Genomic DNA, 16,695 nt, shown 5'->3' with positions numbered 1-16,695 from the left:
CTTGTATATTGATGGTCAGGGAAGTATTAACCCGATTCCACCCATTTTGAATAAGCAGAATTACTAATGCAGGAAAAGTATCCTGTCTGCATTTCTATTTCATATCTCACCCATTGACTTATATTTTCGATCAAAAGTCAACTGTAGGTACTGGGGTCCACATTTTCGGTAAAGGGGTCTTGAACAGTTTTGGTTGGATTTGAACATTTTTTTGTCATAAGGTGGCATGCACTAAAGGCATTATTCGTGCAAAGTTTAATCCTATTATATTAATTGCTTCTTGATTTGTGTACTGGAAACTGAACGAATCAAGTGAAATTTAAAATTGTGCTATATGGGAAGTAGGCGTTGTTATTGTCCGATTTCACTCATTTTCACAGAGGGACATATAGGGCTGCTATATATATTCTGCAATCTGACATTTCCATTTTAAAATTTGACATTTTTTAGCATAACATCACTCAGAACGTTTTGTCATTTAATAGTGAATTGTTTTATTTACAGGGAATTAAAAAATTCATCTCGGCCAAAAAATGGAATTAACTCGTCAACATTTTCGTGCGATCATTTTTTACAACTTTCGACGTGGATTATCACGACAAGAGTGCATCGATGAACTAAAATCTTTGTATGGCCATGAAGCACCATCTCACAGCACTGTGAAGAACTGGTCCAACGAATTCAATCGTGGCCGACGCTCACTCAAAGACGAATTCAGTGAAGGTCGTCCAAAAACAGCCGTTGTGCCAGAAAACATCGATGCCGTACGTGAACTGATAATGCAAGATCGTCATGTAACATACCTTCAGATAGAGGCATTTCCCCATTTTATTACAAAAAGGAAAGTACTAATTTTGCTGAATATGCTCCCCTCAAGAGGGCTATGCGGGAGTTTAACTCGATTTCCGAGAAAGTTTTTCTTGATTTTTCTCACTCTAGCCCTTCCAGACCTAGCTTAATCAATTGTGAGATCTGCTGTTTTTTGCCTTCATTGACGTCCAAATATTATTTTTTAGCTTTGTTATCGATATGTAATGATTGTGCGTTCTCTTGGGGTCTCACTCTAAACAAAAGAAAACAAAAAAACCGCACAAAAGAAACAAAAGAGTCAGCTGTTTGAGAACGTCATCCGATAAGTGTAAACATGCGGCCACATAGTGAGTATGTATTTATTTGTTTTACATAAATTTAAATCATAAGTAGTGAATTTTGTTGATAAATAGTAAGTGTGTTTAACATTTTCAGGCAGCTAGGTGTTAGTAAAGTGCTATATAGGCACAGCATGTTTTTTTTTAATGTAAACTCACGTTTGTGCTATCTTACATTTTTTTTACATGAAAATACTTTGATTTGAATAATGATAACGACGTTCAAGCTGCATTAGACCTCTTAGACGATTCTGATGCAGATTTCAGTGACGATAATGATATTGATGATGAAACTTGGGTACCATTCAACATTTTCCCAGAATCTCCAGCAAGTGATGAAGATGATAATGAGAATGCAACTGCATCTGCATCTGCGACTGCATCAGCAATTTCTCAGGATGATTCAAGTGTAGCAGCTCCGCAAACATCACGGCCAATCATTATTTCTAATATTTTGTTAAATGCAGCACAGCCATCATCTATCAGAAATGTTTCACTAAATACGACTCAGACATGCACTTCCACAAGTAATACAGCGAAAAGACGCCAACTATGGAAAATTGCTCCATTTGATTGCAACGATCTACACATTGCATCTGGTTGTCAAAACATAGCATTAGTGGAAACACCATTGGAGTACTTCAAGAATTACTTCCCAGAATCGTATTACGACGATGCTATAAAATTTACAAAAATGTACGTTATGAGCACACGTGGGCAGGAAGTCCGATATCAACAAGCCGATTTTAAACGATTTTATGGATGCGCAATGATAATGGGGTGTCTTGGATTTCCGCAAATAAAGAATGTACTGGCCACATGAATGCCAAATTCCTGCAATTTACAATTCAATGTCACGTGACAAATTTTTGCAAATGCGATCGGACATTCACTTTGCAGATGTTTCTGTGCCAGATCCCTGTAACAAATTATGGCATGTACAACCTGTGATCGATTTAGTAAGAAACCGTTGCAATAATTTAGCAACTGAAATAGCACAGTATTCAATGGATGAACAAGTTCTTCCATTTACTGGAAGATGCCCTGCGCGTCAAACAACTCGATCAAAACCAAGACCTACTGGTCTAAAAAATTTGGTATGTGCAACTGCAAGTGGCATGATAGTGGACTTTGAAGTTTTTCAAGGCGCTGGCACTTTTCAAGATTGTGGTTTAGGGCATGGCCCGTCAATTATAATGAGGCTAACAAAACACCTTCCAAAAGGCAGCCATATATATTTTGATCGCTTTTTCACAACATTCAGTCGTTGCACCAAATCGGTTTCCATGGAACAGGAACTATAATGGCAAATCGATTGGACAAAAAATTTGAAATTTCCCCAGGGCAAGGAAATGAATAGGGGTGATATTATCCAGTTCACGAACGGTGACAATGTAGCCGTTGTCAAATGGAAAGATAGCAAAGGTGTCGTAGTCGTTTCCAGCCAGTGCGGCAAAGACCCCATCGGCGAGACAGATAGGTGGAACAAAAACATGAAACGCCGTTGCCCTGTGCAAATCCCAAAAGTTATAGAAAATTATAATGAATTTATGGGGGGTGTCGATATAGCTGACCAGATGCTTGAATACTACAGGATAAAAATGAAAACCAGGGAAGGGAGTGTAAAAGTATTTTTTCATTTTCTTGATCTGGCTGTATTCAACTCATGGATGGAGTCTAAAAGAGATGCCAAATTAGCCGGCCTGCATAAGTCCAAACTTAAGCCCTTTTTAACGTTCAAAATGGAGCTGGGAACAGTACTGGCGGGATATTATCAAGCTCCTAACTATGTTGAACCGTTTAAAGTCGATGAAAATATGTATGGAACGAAGTATCGACCACATGACGCGCCTGACGACGTAAGATTTGATCGCTACGATCATTGGCCCTCATTCGCAGATGAGGCACCTAGAGTTTGCCGCAATAATTGCGGTAGTCGGACAAGAGGACGATGCCAAAAATGCCACGTCAGCATTTGTCTAGCAAAAAACAAGGATTGTTTTGAACAGTACCACACAAAAGACTAAATATGTTCCTTGTTAATTAGCTATTTTATTCTTAAGGCAATGAAGTACCTAACATTTTTTTCTATTAATGAACTGAATTTTCGGCATGACTTTTTGTTCATTTTTTTCAATAAAAGAGAAAACCAAATACTATTTTTGTGTCTTATTTCTTGGAGCAATTTTTCAGCCTAAGACCTAGGTATCACAATTGTGCGATGTCCTTTTTCCAAAAAAAATCATTACAGTCTTGCTCATCATGTAATTTGTGATCAAAAAATGCAAAACTTTCTTTCAGATAGGTGATTTCGGTGGAATTAGAAGGAATCAAAAACATAGGTCTGAAAGGGCTAGGGTATCCTTCATTAATGCCCTCAATTCTGTTTTTTAGTTTAAGTTATCTACTCATGTTATTGTAAGTTAATTATTTTAGAATTCTAATATGCATCCTAGTTTTTCATTAGTCTGTAAGAATAAATGTTCATAGATTTTACTAAATAAATAAATAAATCTATTATTGATTACTTAAAAGAGCAAGGATTAAATGCACTGAGTGCTGTCAATCGACTTCAATGGATATTTAAAATTCCCTTCGACATGTTTTTGGTAACATTCGATCCCATGGAGAACATAAAAAAGATTTACGAAACTAAAACTACATTAAATTCAATTGTTTCTATTGAACCGGTAAAACTGCCGAAAATGATACCACAATGCAAACATTGCCAGTCATTTGGCCACACTCAAAACTATTGTGGCAAATAACCAAGATGCGTTGAGTGCGCCGGTAAGCATATAACATCTGAGAGTTCGAAACCAGCAGCCTAAATGCCGTAACTGTGGCGAAGCACATCCAGCCAACTATCGAGGGTGCCTTGTTGCCAAAGAATTACAGAAAATACGAGCTAACACAATCGGCCACAAAAAAGATGATGGTCTAGCCCAAAAAGTAGAAGATCCTGTAGACTTTAGAACAAAAAACTATGAAAAACAATGAACACCAACAAAAAGAAAATCCTAAAACCACAACTGAAACATCAAAAAAATTTACTTTTGCTCATATTCTAAAAGCAAATAATAATGATAATATATCCAATAACAGCATTTTATAACAGATCTTACAGAAACTCAATAAACAAGAGGAATTCAATACTTCCTTACAAAATCGCTTAAGCCACCTTGAAAAATATCTTTTTAATACCAAAGATGTCTAAATCTATAAATATTCTTCTATGAAACTCAAATGGATTAATCAAACATAAGAATGAAATCGAAATTGTACTGAAGTCAGAAAATGTTGACGCATGTATGGTATCGGAGACACATTTTACGTCACAAACCTATTTTAAAATTAAAAACTACGAAACTTACCATACAATTCATCCTAGCAATTGCGCCCGTGGCGGAAGCGGAATACTAATCAAAAATACGATCAAACATTTTGAGGAAGAAAAACTTTCAACTGATAAGTTTCAAGCTACAACAGTGACTATTTAGGGAGTTAAAAGTCCACTCTCACTTACCTCTGTGTACAGTCCTCCAAGGCATCAAATCCAATTTGAAGAGTACCAACATTTAATAAACAGACACAGGTATAGATTCATAATGAGTGGGGCACTGGGGCTCAAGGCTTACGACTACACAGGGAAAAGAACTCTATAGAGCACTGCAGTCAACCGGAAGTTACGCATTCTCGACTAACTTACCATCATATTGGCCATCAAATAATCAAACTCGTTGTGTCAGCTGATAAATCTATTTTAAATAAAGTCTCTAAAGATCTTAATCGGAAAATTAAGAGGTTTAAAAATGAAAGGTTCACAAAATATCTTCGTTCCCTAAGCAATGGAAAAAATTCCGACTACTCTCTTTGGAAAAGCTGTAAAAAAACCAGAAACTCAAGTATGTCCCATTAAAATAAGTGCTGATAGCTGGGCCAGAGACGATTCAAAAAAAGGAGAAGTATTTTCGGATTATTTAGCCAAAATATTCTCCCCATATGAAACACACGTAGATTATCCAACTGCTTCCAGTGAAGAAAACTAAAAAATCTCATGTTGCACAAGTAGTGAGCTGAGTGAGGAAATCAAAAATCTGAAAAACAAAAAATCCCCCGGTTACGACCTGATTACTGCCGAGGTCCTAAAACAGCTTCCTCAAATAAGTATAGTAAAAATTACCAATATTATTAACGCGGCTTTTCATCTTAAATACGTGCCAACTTATTGGAAAATTGTTGAAATTATTATGATTCCAAAGCCAGGAAAACCAGGATATGATGTATCTTCTTACAGGTCCATATCAATTCTACCGATAATATCGAAGCTATTTCAGAAAATTCTCATAAAACGTATCAATAAAATCATTGAACGAAAAACCATAATTCCAGCGCATCAATTTGGGTTTCGAGCCAACCATTCTACGATTGATCAAATTTGAGAAAAAAAAAATCTGTTCTGCCGTGTTTTTGGATGTTGCAAAAGCGTTCGATAAAATTTGTCACAAAAGACTGCTCTCGAAACTGAAACTGATTTTATCGAAACAGCATTATGACATCATAAAATCATGTTTAACTGATCGCTACTTTCGCGTTAAACAAGGAGAAAACTATTCTGTTCTTATGGAAATAAAAGCAGGAGTTCCACAAGGCAGTGTGTTGGGCCCTCTTCTTAATATTCTATTCACACACGACCTGCCAATAGACGGCAATTATATCGGGTGATTTTTTAAGAGCTTGATAACTTTTTTTTAAAAAAAAACGCATAAAATTTGCAAAATCTCATCGGTTCTTTATTTGAAACGTTAGATTGGTTCATGACATTTACTTTTTGAAGATAATTTCATTTAAATGTTGACCGCGGCTGCGTCTTAGGTGGTCCATTCGGAAAGTCCAATTTTGGGCAACTTTTTCGAGCATTTCGGCCGGAATAGCCCGAATTTCTTCGGAAATGTTGTCTTCCAAAGCTGGAATAGTTGCTGGCTTATTTCTGTAGACTTTAGACTTGACGTAGCCCCACAAAAAATAGTCTAAAGGCGTTAAATCGCATGATCTTGGTGGCCAACTTACGGGTCCATTTCTTGAGATGAATTGTTCTCCGAAGTTTTCCCTCAAAATGGCCATAGAATCGCGAGCTGTGTGGCATGTAGCGCCATCTTGTTGAAACCACATGTCAACCAAGTTCAGTTCTTCCATTTTTGGCAACAAAAAGTTTGTTAGCATCGAACGATAGCGATCGCCATTCACCGTAACGTTGCGTCCAACAGCATCTTTGAAAAAATACGGTCCAATGATTCCACCAGCGTACAAACCACACCAAACAGTGCATTTTTCGGGATGCATGGGCAGTTGTGCTGATATAGAGCGTGATCTAGGCGTAAACTCGGTTAACGCAGAAATATTAAAAATTGCAACAGCACATAGTGCAAGATTGCTACAGCATTGTAACGAAGAAGTAGCTATGTTAACTTCTAGAGATGGTCCACCAAGACGACTCAAACGCTCATAGTAGTTTTGTGATTTTGTAGTTATATGTTTAAGTCATATTCAAGTTGCTTGTTAGTCCTTTCTTTTATTTGAACTAGTTGCAATGTATAAACAAAATAAAAAAAAGGTCAACACATTCTATAATAATGCCATATTACTACTTTTGTAAAATAACACGATTTAATAGCAAAAAAAGTACTGAAAATTCTCATTTTTTCGTGCCTCTGACTACCCATAACCCTAGCCGGTAGCACATGGGGAAAAGACAAAGAAACGTTGTTAGCAACCGGTCGCTGTTTACCTACGCCGCACCAATATGGTCGCCTGGAAAAAGCTACAGACCTGTCAGACCATTATACTCCGGAGTATATCCGGTCGAACACCTTCCCTGCTGTAAAAGGGTAAACCAGCATGCAACGAGTCCCCGCGTCACTTTAAGGGGCTATACCAGTGTGACGCATGAAAAATTAGGCGATATTCGTGAATTTTTTTAAGAGAAAGTACTAGATTGAATGTTTCGACGTTCTATGGATGTAATAAAGTCTATTTTTAGCTGTATTTAAATTTTTTTTTTTTACAAAAATATTTAGATATAACGGACTTATGTGCTGTCTGCGGAAGTGCCGAAAAAAAAGTGCCTCAACTGCTGGCATGATTCCGGTCGAATGAGTAGCTGAAACAAAAAAAATTAAAATGTTTATTAAACTTAAATATATTTTCTATACAATAAACTACGATCTTTGAAAAATATAAAAAATTAACAAAATGGCGTAATTTTGAAAAAAAATCGTTTTTTACGAAAAAAATGGTCGTTTTTTTTTAATGCCAAATTGACAATTTTCAACCAATCAAAAAGATCGTAGTTCATTGTATAGAAAATGTATTCAACTATATCCAGTTTTAATTTGAAGTCGATGGGTCAATTTCTCTTTTAGTTATGATGTCAGCAATTTTGAAAAATGTCGTTTCGAGAAAAACGCGTTTAAAGTTTCACTTATATATGTTTGCACCTCCGAGCGGTCGCTGTTTAGAACGCTGTCATTCAAAAACTATTCAAGATACGACCTTACCAATTTCACAGGATATTTTTGAATATATAAACTATCGAAAAAGCAAAACAAAAAAAAAAATTTTTTTGAAAGTGTCAAACTGGTATAGCCCCTTAACCACCTCTTTGCATGCCTTGCTCACCCTACACAACTGACCCTCTATCTATGGGCCGACCTAGTCTAGCAGCACATTTCCTTGGCCTACCGTTGGATGACCGCGATGACAACTTATCTAAAACGGAGACTAGATAACTGTTGCAACAACAACAACAAAAGTGTTTACTTCAGTGTACTTCAGGTCTTAGCTCGATCAGGGTTAGTTTTTTTACAGCGCGGTCGAAGGCTGCCAATCTCGAAATAATTTCTAGGTGATGGTATTATACATTATATAATACTATATTACAATATACCTATTTCGCGAAAAATTTTAAAGGAATATTAATAAAATTTTTAAATTTTAAAATAGCATCCACCGATTTTACCTTAGATATTTTTTAATCAGGAGGACTTCCTCTTTCCAACGGTACCTTCAGACCGCGGCGCCATAGAAATCGGAATTGTGCCTTCCGATTACTTTTGCGGTCGAGTAAATACAGGAATATTGGTATGAATGGGGTATGTGAAAGGGGAACAATGTAACTAACTCTTATATTTTTTAAAATATTCCCGAATAACACGTAATGTTTCTCAATGTTTCCTAAACTTTGCCACATTTTTCTTCTTCTTCTTCTTAATTGGCGTAGAAACCGCTTAAGCGATTATAGCCGAGTTAACAACAGCGCGCCAGTCGTTTCTTCTTTTCGCTACGTGGCGCCAATTGGATATTCCAAGCGTAGCCAGGTCCTTCTCCACTTGGTCCTTCCAACGGAGTGGAGGTCTTCCTCTTCCTCTGCTTCCCCGGCGGGTACTGCGTCGAATACTTTCAGAGCTGGAGTGTTTTCGTCCATCCGGACAACATGACCTAGCCAGCGTAGCCGCTGTCTTTTAATTCGCTGAACTATGTCGATGTCGTCGTATATCTCGTACAGCTCATCGTTCCATCGAATGCGATATTCGCCGTGGCTAACGCGCAAAGGACCATAAATCTTTCGCAGAACTTTTCTCTCGAAAACTCGCAACGTCGACTCATCCGTTGTTGACATCGTCCAAGACTCTGCACCATACAGAAGGACGGGAATTATGAGTGACTTATAGAGTTTGGTTTTTGTTTGTCGAGAGAGGACCTTGCTTCTCAATTGCCTACTCAGTCCAAAGTAGCACCTGTTGGCAAGAGTTATCCTGCGTTGGATTTCTAGGCTGACATTGTTGGTGGTGTTTACGCTGGTTCCAAGATAGAGGAAATTATCTACGACTTCAAAGTTATGACTGTCAACAGTGACGTGAGTGCCAAGTCGCGAATGCGACGACTGTTTGTTTGATGACAGGAGATATTTCGTCTTGCCCTCGTTCACTGCCAGACCCATTTTCTGTGCTTCCTTGTCCAGCCTGGAGAAAGCAGAACTAACGGCGCGGGTGTTGAGGCCGATGATATCAATATCATCAGCATACGCAGCCGTACACTCTTATAAAAGATGGTAGCTTCTCTATTAAGTTCTGCAGCTCGAACTATTTTCTCCAGAAGCAGGTTGAAAAAGTCACACGATAGGGAATCGCCTTGTCTGAAACCTCGTTTGGTATCGAACGGCTCGGAGAGGTCCTTCCCGATTCTGACGGAGCTCTTCGTGTTGCTCAACGTCAGTTTACACAGCCGTATTAGTTTTGCGGGGATACCAAATTCAGACATCGCGGCATAGAGGCAGTTCCTTTTCGTGCTGTCGAAAGCAGCTTTGAAATCGACGAAGAGGTGGTGTGTGTCGATTCTCCTTTCACGGGTCTTTTCCAAGATTTGGCGCATGGTGAATATCTGGTCGGTTGTTGATTTTCCAGGTCTAAAGCCACACTGATAAGGTCCAATCAGTTTGTTGACGGTGGGCTTTAATCTTTCACACAATACGCTCGATAGAACCTTATATGCGAAGTTGAGGAGGCTAATCCCACGGTAGTTGGCGCAGATTGTGGGGTCTCCTTTTTTATGGATTGGGCATAGCACACTTAAATTCCAATCGTTGGGCATGCTTTCGTCCGACCATATTTTACAAAGAAGCTGATGCATGCACCTTATTAGTTCTTCGCCGCCGTGTTTGAATAGCTCGGCCGGCAATCCGTCGGCCTCTGCCGCTTTGTTGTTCTTCAGGCGGGCAATTGCTATTCGAACTTCTTCATGGTCGGGTAATGGAACGTCTGCTCCATCGTCATCGATTGGGGAATCGGGTTCTCCTTCTCCTGGTGTTGTGCGTTCATTGCCATTCAGCAGGCTGGAGAAGTGTTCCCTCCATAATTTAAGTATGCTCTGGGCATCAGTGACTAGATCACCTTTGGGGGTTCTACAAGAGTACGCTCCGGTCTTGAAACCTTCCGTAAGTCGCCGCATTTTTTCGTAGAATTTTCGAGCATTACCCCTGTCGGCCAGCTTATCAAGCTCTTCGTACTCACGCATTTCAGCCTCTTTCTTCTTCTGTCTACAAATGCGTCTCGCTTCCCTCTTCAACTCTCGGTATCTATCCCATCCCGCACGTGTAGTGGTCGATCGTAAAGTTGCGAGGTAGGCAGCCTGTTTTCTCTCCGCTGCGACACGGCACTCCTCGTCGTACCAGCTGTTCTTTTGCACTTTCCGAAAACCAATGGTTTCGGTTGCAGCTGCACGTAAGGAGTTTGAAATTCCGTCCCACAGTTCCCTTATACCGAGTTGTTGACGAGTGCTCTCAGAGAGCAGGAGTGCAAGCCGAGTAGAAAATCGTTCGGCTGTCTGTTGTGATTGCAGCTTCTCGACGTCGAACCTTCCTTGTGTTTGGTGGCGCGCGTTTTTTGCTGCACAGAGGCGGGTGCGAATCTTAGCTGCAACAAGATAGTGGTCCGAGTCGATGTTAGGGCCTCGGAGCGCACGCACATCTAAAACACTGGAGACGTGTCTTCCATCTATCACAACATGATCGATCTGGTTGGTAGTTTTTCGATCCGGAGACAGCCAGGTAGCTTGATGAATCTTCTTATGCTGGAATCTAGTACTACAGATAACCATATTTCGGGCCCCGGCGAAGTCAATCAGCCTCAACCCATTAGGGGATGTTTCGTCGTGGAGGCCGAATTTACCGACCGTAGTGCCAAAGACACCTTCTTTGCCCACCCTGGCGTTAAAGTCGCCAAGCACGATTTTGACATCGTGGCGGGGGCAGCCTTCATAAGTGCGCTCAAAGCACTCATAAAAGGCATCTTTGGTCACATCGTCCTTCTCTTCCGTCGGGGCGTGGGCGTAGATCAGCGATATGTTGAAGAACCTCGCTTTGATGCGGATTGTGGCTAGACGTTCATTCACCGCAGTGAATGATAGTACTCGGCGACGGAGTCTCTCTCCCACCACGAATCCTACACCAAACTTGCGCTCCTTTATATGGCCACTGTAGTAAATGTCACAAGGACCTACTCGTCTCTGTCCTTGTCCCGTCCATCGCATTTCTTGGACGGCGGTGATGTCAGCCTTTGTTTTTACGAGGACATCAACCAGCTGGGCAGCGGCACCTTCCCAATTAAGGGACCGGACATTCCAGGTGCATGCCCTCAATTCGTAGTCCTTATTTCGTTTGCCATGGTCGTCATCAAAAGGGGGGTCTCTCATCCGAGGCAGGTTATAGCTCTTCACTGGGGGTGTTTTTTTTTTACGTGGCGGGTCCCAAACCCAGCGCACAACCCTTGTAGGGAATGTTTCGCCTTCTCACTTTAGCTCGCCTTCGAACGGATGTTCTTAGGCTACCCAGAGGATACTTGGTCAAAGACCGGAAGTAGTGAGCTGCTTGAGCCATGTGTAAAAGAATCGTTTCTGGCCATTCCCAAGTGAATGGCGGACATTTTTCACTTTGTATATTTAAATATACGCTCTAAACATTAAAATAAGTTCACATTTTACTTTTAATTCGTTATTTTTTAGCAAGTTTATTTACTGAAAAATCGCTTAGCACACTCATCATTGAAAATGTTAGATTGTTTACAATTATGAGAAATACGAGCGTTGCCACACCTATGAACCCAAATATGAAGGATTGCTTAACGACAGCGTTTTCTTTGTTTGTAATTTCGCGTGATTCTTTTTTCTTTATTAACTATTATTACTTATAAAAGCTGCAAAAAGTGCAAATTATGATTTTTTTTAAATGTTTACATTTTAATTAATTGAAGTGAACATGTGTGTTAAATGTAGTGAAATAGCTTGTTAAAATGTTGGAATTATGGGAATTTTTGAACTTTAAAAGCGAATATCTCTTCGAATATCTCGTTTGGGGTACTTATAATCTTATATTTTTAACTTTTATATCTACTTACACATATTAATTCGTTTCTACCATTTATTTTTATATGAAAATAAAAAATCACGTGGAAGTTGAAAAATCCTTAACTTTCGGTTTAAAAGATGTGGCGAAGCTCGTTTTCCTCATAATTGTAAACACTCTAACCTTTTCAGCTGAGTGTGCTACGTGATTTTTAAAACAACTAATTAAGCTTTATAAAACATCCCCTCCGCAGGGTTGGGCGTCGGGTTTGGAACCCGCCACGTAAACAAACACCCCCAATGAAAGGAAGCAACAAGCCTCGGATGAGAGACCCCCCTCTTGATGACGACCACGGCAAACGAAATAAGGACTACGATATAAGGGCATGCACCTGGAATGTCCGGACCCTTAATTGGGAAGGTGCCGCTGTCCAGCTGGTTGATGTTCTCGTGAAAATAAAGGCTGACATCACCGGTGTCAGAGAAATGCGATGGACTGGACAAGGACTGAGACGAGTAGGTCCTTGTGGCATTTACTACAGTGGCCATATAAAGGAGCGCAAGTTTGGTGTGGGATTCGTGGTGGGAGAGAGACTCCGTCGCCAAGTACCAGCATTCACTCCTGTGAATGAACGTCTAGCCACAATCCGCATCAAAGCGAGGTTCTTCAACATATCGCTGATTTGCGCCCAACCCCACGACGGAAGAGAAGGACGTTGTGACCAAATAGCGCTTGGAGCGCACCTATGAGAGCTGCCCCCGCCACGATGTCACAATCATGCTTGGCGACTTTAACGCCAGGTTGGGCAAAGAAGGTATCTTTGACACCACGGCCGGTAAATTCAGCCTCCACGACGAAACATCCATAAATGCGTTGAGGCTGATCGACTTCGTCGGGGCCCGAAATATGATTATCTTTAGTACTAGAATCCAGCACAAAAAAATACATCAAGCTACCTGGCTGTTTCCGGATCGAAAAGCCACCAACCAGATCGATCACGTTGTGATAGACGGAAGACACGTCTCCAGTGTTCTAGTCGTGCGTGCGCTTCTAGGTCTTAACATCGACTCGGACCACTATCTTGTTGAAGCCAAGATTCGCACCCGCCTCTGTGCAGCAAAAAACGCACGTCAACAAACACAAGGAAAGTTCGACATCGAGAAGCTGCAATCACAACAGACAGCCGAACGATTTTCTACTCGGCTATCCATTGGTTTTCGGAAAGTGCAAAAGAACAGCTGGTACGACGAGGAGTGCCGTGTCGCAGCGGAGAGAAAACAGACTACCTACCTCGCAACGTTACGATCGACCACAGCACGTGCGGGATGGGATAGATACCGAGAGTTGAAGAGGGAAGCGAGACACTTCTCCAGCCTGCTGAATGGCAGTGAACATACAACACCAGGAGAAGGCGAACCCGATTCCCCAATCTTCCTCTATGCCGCGATGTCTGAATTTGGTATCCCCGCAAAACTAATACGATTATGTAAACTTACGTTGAGCAACACGAAAAGCTCCGTCAGGGTCGGTAAGGACCTCTCCGAGCCGTTCGATACCAAACGAGGTTTCGGACAAGGCGACTCCCTATCGTGCGACTTCTTCAATCCGCTGCGGGAAAAAATAATTCGAGCGGCAGAACTTAATAGAACAGGTACAATCTTGTATAAGAGTGTACTACAGCTGATATCAACGGCCTCAACACTCGCGCATTTAGCTCTGCTTTCTGCAGACTGGACATGGAAGCAAAGCAAATGGGTCTGGCAGTGAACGAGGGCCAGACGAAATATCTCCTGTCATCAAGCAAACAATCGTCGCACTCCCGACTTGGCTCTCACGTCACTATTGTCAGTCATAACTTTGAAGTTGTAGATATTTTCGTATATTAGGGAACCAGCTTAAACACCACCAACAATGTCAGCCTGAAATCCAACGCAGGATAACTCTTGCCAAAAGGTGCTACTTCGGACTGAGTACGCAATTGAAAAGTAAAGTCCTCTCTCGACGAATAAAAGCCAAACTCTATAAGTCGCTCTTAATTCCCGTCCTGCTATATGGTGCAGAGGCTTGGGCGATGGCAGCAACCGACGTTACGAGTTTTCGAGAGAAAAATTCTGCGAAAGATTTATGGTCCTTTGCGCATTAGCCACGGCGAATATCGCATTCGATGGAACGATGAGCTGTACGAGATATACGACGACATTGACATAGTTCAGCGAATTAAAAGACAGCGGCTACGCTGGCTAGGTCATGTTGTCCGGATGGATGAAAGCAGAGGAAGAGGAAGACCTCCACTCCGTTGGAAGGACCAAGTGGAGAAGGACCTGGCTTCGCTTGGAATATCCAATTGGCGCCACATAGCGAAAAGAAGAAACGACTGGCGCGCTGTTGTTAACTCGGCTATAATCGCGTAAGCGGTGTCTGCACCAATTAAGAAGAAGAAGAAGAATTTTATTTATAAGTTCTTTAGAGAACTGCGAAATACCTTCTTGTACTTTATTATAAAACCAACTAACCTTATCATCCACTTCTTCTATTTTGTATAGCTCAATCCAGTTAGATCTTAAAAAGAAAGGGTTAAGACTCACATAGTCGGCTTTCTTAAACGAATAAGAAGGAGGATAATTTGGTATTAGACTAGGCTGAAAATCCAAGGAGATCTCCAGAGGCGGGTAATATTTATCCACAGTCGTGAAAGCAAGGGTTTCGTTGATTGAAAGATCCAGATTACTGAAACATAAATCCAACAGCTTATTATTTTTATTTAAGATGTGATTGAGTTGTTGACACTCAATCAGAGCAGTGGTATCGTACAGCAGCTTCTCGCAATCAGAGCGCGGTGTACTGTTGGGCAAATTGTAGTCTCCCACTATCATGATCCTTGAATCCGGAAAATTTTCTCTCAAATGTATTAATGTTTCAGTATGGGCATAGTATATCTTATAAATAGATTGTGGTGGTATATATATCACCCAATGATGATACAAGCATTATCACCTTTGATCCTTATGAAGATCTGCTCTAGGTTATTCTTTCGGCACGATTACGATTCTTTCGGCGCCGCGATTTAATGGTACGGATGGATAGAGGAGGTCCTCAGTATTAAAAAATGTATACGCATATACCGTTCTCAGACTCATAGTTTTCGAGATATTTCACTTTAAAGTTCCACAATTTTATATGCAATTCACTCTTATTTTGTTTTGTTTACCAGTGTTGCCACATATTGTGGCTTAAAAAAACTATTAAACAATTTTCTGTTTAACATATATAGAAAAAATGGTACAAATGGTTTTTGTATCTTATGTTATTTGAAAACTAAAGATAAAAAATAATATTCCTTTGTGTCGAACTACTTTCTGCACTGGCGGCCTTCGGCCGCGCTTCAAAAAAAAAAATAACCCTGGTGGGTCCAACACCGGGGTGTTCATAGTTCTTTTGAGTCGAACTGCTTTCTGATCGAACACCTACATTAATTAAAAGGAGAGAAATACTGAAAAACTTTGCATTCTATAATAAGTTTTTCCTATTTATTATGGTATATAATCCATATAAATATATGAAACAATATTTCATTTTGAATCATTTATATCTCTAAATATGAAACAGATTTTTGATTATATTTTCAGGATACAAAGTATGGCAACACTGCTATTTGTCATAAATGTAAACACACAAATCTCTTGAAACTTTGAATGTGCAAAATAGTTTTTAAAGTATATTTATTTTCTTAAAAAATATACAATTAGTGTAAATTTTTGATATATACGAATGTGTACAGTGTAATTAAATATATATCAATTAAAAAATGTGTGAAAAGTGGGTTAAACATAGTGAAATAAGGAACATTGTTTTTACGAATTTTTGAACTTTAAAGTGAAATATCTCGAAAACTATGAGTCTGAGGACGGTATATGAGCATATATTTTTTAATCCTGAGGACCTCCTCTATCTATCCGTACCATCAAATCGCGGCTCCGAAAGAATCGTAATATTGCCATTGTTTCCAATGGATATAAGCTCAGCTTTAATTGTTCCTTTAAAAGCAATCAGGACATGATATAGCAATAAAAGGGATAATGAATTATGTATTTGCGGTATAAACCTATTTTTTATTCGTTTGATAAATGTGTAGATATGACAATACTTATTATTTGAAAACACGGAACACTTATTGTTATTGTGAGTGTAATAATATTTATGTAAAATATAAAATGCTTATTTTAAGCAAATATCTAAAATATTAATCAAAAATAGATATTTAGAACAGTCGAAACCGTGTTGTCATACCGTACGGTCGCATTTTTTTTTCTCTCGCTAGTGCTGTTGTTGAGCATCTGCATTCTAGCGGTGTCTGTGTTATAACGCTACCTTACAGTTGTGCACAAAAAACTTTTTTACTGTTATTTTCTGTTATTGTTAACTTGTGCTACATTCCTACATTTTTGCATACATAAGACGTAATATTTTCACAATGCCCCCTGGGGCCAACAATCTGTGTGATAATAGGTTTGCCCTATTATCCTCAGCCCAGAAGACTAAAAGAAAAAAACCTGAACAATCAACGTTGTAACTATTTCCGGAACTTCCCATAACAAAGAAGGATGACCCCAAATACCTCGTATTAACTTAACTCAGTCAAGGTCACAATTT

This window comes from Bactrocera neohumeralis, unplaced genomic scaffold, assembly GCF_024586455.1.
Source record: "Bactrocera neohumeralis isolate Rockhampton unplaced genomic scaffold, APGP_CSIRO_Bneo_wtdbg2-racon-allhic-juicebox.fasta_v2 cluster11, whole genome shotgun sequence".
Taxonomy (NCBI): Eukaryota; Metazoa; Arthropoda; class Insecta; order Diptera; family Tephritidae; genus Bactrocera; species Bactrocera neohumeralis.
Note: the sequence above shows the minus strand (reverse complement) of the source record.